Here is a 3,447-nt window from a genome sequence, read left to right as displayed (position 1 = left end):
TGCATACCAGTCTTTGTTTTTCTCCTGCCACTGGATTTCTGAAGAGGTGTTAGAGACCTCAATATATAATGTAGGTTACTTCTATTCTATAAGGGCAAGGTCACTCTGGGTTAGGATCAGCTTCATAGAAGCACTGGGCTTAAGCCTGAGAAAAGTAAATAAACAGTATTTGTATGGCCCATTATGGTCTACAAGGAACTTTCACATACATTATCTCATTTGATCATCATAATAACCCTACACAGTAGGTATTGTCATTATTTCCTTTTAACAAATGAAGAAACAGAAACTCAAAGAGATAAAATGACAGTCTAAGTTTTCTCAGCTGATATAAGAAAAAGATGGAATTTGAATATACGTCCTCTGACTCCAAAGCCCTTGAGTTATTTTCATGACATACTTTGTGTTGGTATAAAAGCATCATTATTGGTTATTAACCTCTAGTTAGTCCAGTGGTTTTCAAATCTAAGTGTGCATTAGAATCATGTAAAGAACTTTAATAAGTATTCTAAAAAACAGATTTCTAGGTACCAGCTGGAGCTATTGAGTAAGTACATGTGGAGCCTAAGAATTTGCATTTTCAGCAAGTTGCCAGGTGATGGTGATGCTCCTTGTCTGGGAACTAAACTTTGAAAACCACTGATCTAAGGCACGGGGCTCTGAATGCAGTATCTATTGCTTTGCAGACCACACACACACACACAAAAAGAATATCAACCCAAAGACAAGATAAGCAGGGCAGGACTATTTAGATAGTAAATATATTTTGCTCCACCATTTTAGCGAATTCTTAAACATCAGAGTTCAAAATTAGCCTTTAAGATCATTATGAAGGACGATTGTTATGAATAATAAGAGAATATTTAATAGATCAGAGACAAGCACATTCAGATATACTACAATGCAAAATGCCTGCTGCCAAGTCCTAAGGGAATGCAGAAAGAATAGGCTAACTCCAAGTGGTGACTGGAAGGCTTCAAGGAGAAGATAATTTCTAAACTGTACCAATAGAATGGACAAGAAAATAAACATTTGAAAAAGCTTTGCATACAAGCATATTTATCTTAGTATTAATTATAATAGACAGAAATGGAAGAATATATGAATGTATAGTAATAGAATATTAATTAGTGTATAGCTGTTCAATGAGTTATTATAAAACCAGCTGATGATATAGAATATAGTAGAAAGATTATTTAACTAAAAATAGTGTCTCCTCAATTATCTATGCATAAATTGTCCATGGCATATTGTAGAACTGCAAGCTGGCTTCCAACATATTTTCTGTGATACCTCACCTTATTATCAATCAACATATGAAGACAAACACACAGCAGGAGGTACAAAAGTTTTTGATCAGGCCAGAGTTCTGAGGGGAACACAGACAGGAGGAACATAAGTCTTTCCTTTAAAAAGTCTATAATCAAGTTAGGGGTCTAAGACAAATCAGTGGGTAAAAATGTGCCAATCACCAATAAAATAGTACAGGCCATAAGTACTAAAGAAACAGTAAGGACACTGACACGGTCTGGAGATGATCTAGAAAAGGCTAAGCCTAAAGGGTGGGTGGGATTTACATGAGAGAAATGGCGGAATAGTGTGAGCAAAGATACAATGGAATCTTCAGGGACCAGTAAAGAGAATGTTCTGACTAAAGACACATGAGAAATAAGGCTGGAAATGTAGGCAGGGACCAGACTACAGAGAATCTCGAGTACCAAGCTTACAATTCCAAGCTTTAGTCTATATGTATTAGGAAGGTATGAGTGGCCTTTGAGAAGAAGGTGCCAGGATGAAAGCTTTTTTTAAGAAAAATTTTATCTTGCAAAATGTACAAGATAGATGACAGGGTATAAAAATGGAGGTAGGGAGATCAGGTAGAAGGTCTTTGCAATAACCTAAGTGTGACCAGTAGGAGAATTTCTTTAATTAAACTTTCACATTGATAAATACTTTATTTGTAACCTTTAAAAAGATTGGAAAACAAAGATAAGAAGCTGTTTTTTTGTGGCTCCCTGACTATCTCTGTTTCCAAAACTACCATTTTCTTACTGCATTGGTAGTAGACATGGGTTCCATCTTCCAATGGGTAAATAGGTCATGTTTCTTTGTCTCTCCCATGTCTGGTGCTCAAATTAATTGTGTAACCAACATTTGTAGCTATTCAAGAGAAAGGGAATTCTGAACTCATCAAGACCCGGGAGATCAAACCCCCACAAACACATCAATAGGTCATCTAGAACAACAAAGAGTGCCAAACTTAAGTAAATGTCACTGATCAAGACCAAAACAAAGACCTTTTACCAAATCCAAACAAGTTTTGGAAATCACGGAAAAGATGGATGGCCTAACACAGCGATGCAGTTACCTCCCTGCCTCAGAGTTAATATTCTGGAGCATTTCTTCAGGAACTAAGAACTGCACATTTTTATATACCTTAATTTTAATGCTTTTTTTCCTAACAAGTGTAATGATGGTCAGTCGTTGGTATAGATAATTCATATGCCACAGCTAAGTTGGTTTTTATAAATTGAACAGTCAGGAAGCAAGCACCTACTATACACCAGGTACTATACTACATGCTGTTTATGGAAAGTAAGAAGACATGGATTCTGTTCTTCAGGAGTTCACAAAAGAAAAGATAAGAGATAAAAAGACGGGGAGGCGGAGCAAGATGGCCGAATAGGAGCAGCTCCAGTCTCCAACTCCCAGCGCGAGCGACACAGAAGACCGGTGATTTCTGCATTTTCAACTGAGGTACTGGGTTCATCTCACTGGGGAGTGCCGGACGATCAGAGCTGGTCAGCTGCTGCAGCCCGACCAGCGAGAGCTGAAGCAGGGCGAGGCATTGCCTCACCTGGGAAGCGCAAGGGTGAAGGGAGTCCCTTTTCCTAGCCAGGGGAACTGAGACACACAACACCTGGAAAATCGGGTAACTCCCACCCCAATACTGCGCTTTAGGAAACAGGCACACCAGGAGATCATATCCCACACCTGGCCGGGAGGGTCCCACACCCAGGGAGCCTCCCTCGTTGCTAGCGCAGCAGTCTGTGATCTACCGGCAAGGCAGCAGCGAGGCTGGGGGAGGGGCGCCCGCCATTGCTGAGGCTTAAGTAGGTAAACAAAGCTGCTGGGAAGCTCGAACTGGGTGGAGCTCACAGCAGCTCAAGGAAACCTGCCTGTCTCTGTAGACTCCACCTCTGGGGACAGGGCACAGTAAACTAAGACACACAGACACCTCTGCACAGACGCAAACGACTCTGTCTGACAGCTTTGAAGAGAGCAGTGGATCTCCCAACACGGAGGTTGAGATCTGAAAAGGGACAGACTCCCTGCTCAAGCGGGTCCCTGACCCCTGAGTAGCCTAACTGGGAGACATCCCCCACTAGGGGCAGTCTGACACCCCACACCTCACAGGGTGGAGTACACCCCTGAGAGGAAGCTTCC

The sequence above is a fragment of the Macaca mulatta genome, chromosome X, assembly GCF_049350105.2.
Source record: "Macaca mulatta isolate MMU2019108-1 chromosome X, T2T-MMU8v2.0, whole genome shotgun sequence".
NCBI classification, from domain to species: Eukaryota; Metazoa; Chordata; class Mammalia; order Primates; family Cercopithecidae; genus Macaca; species Macaca mulatta.
This window is presented reverse-complemented; position numbering follows the sequence as displayed.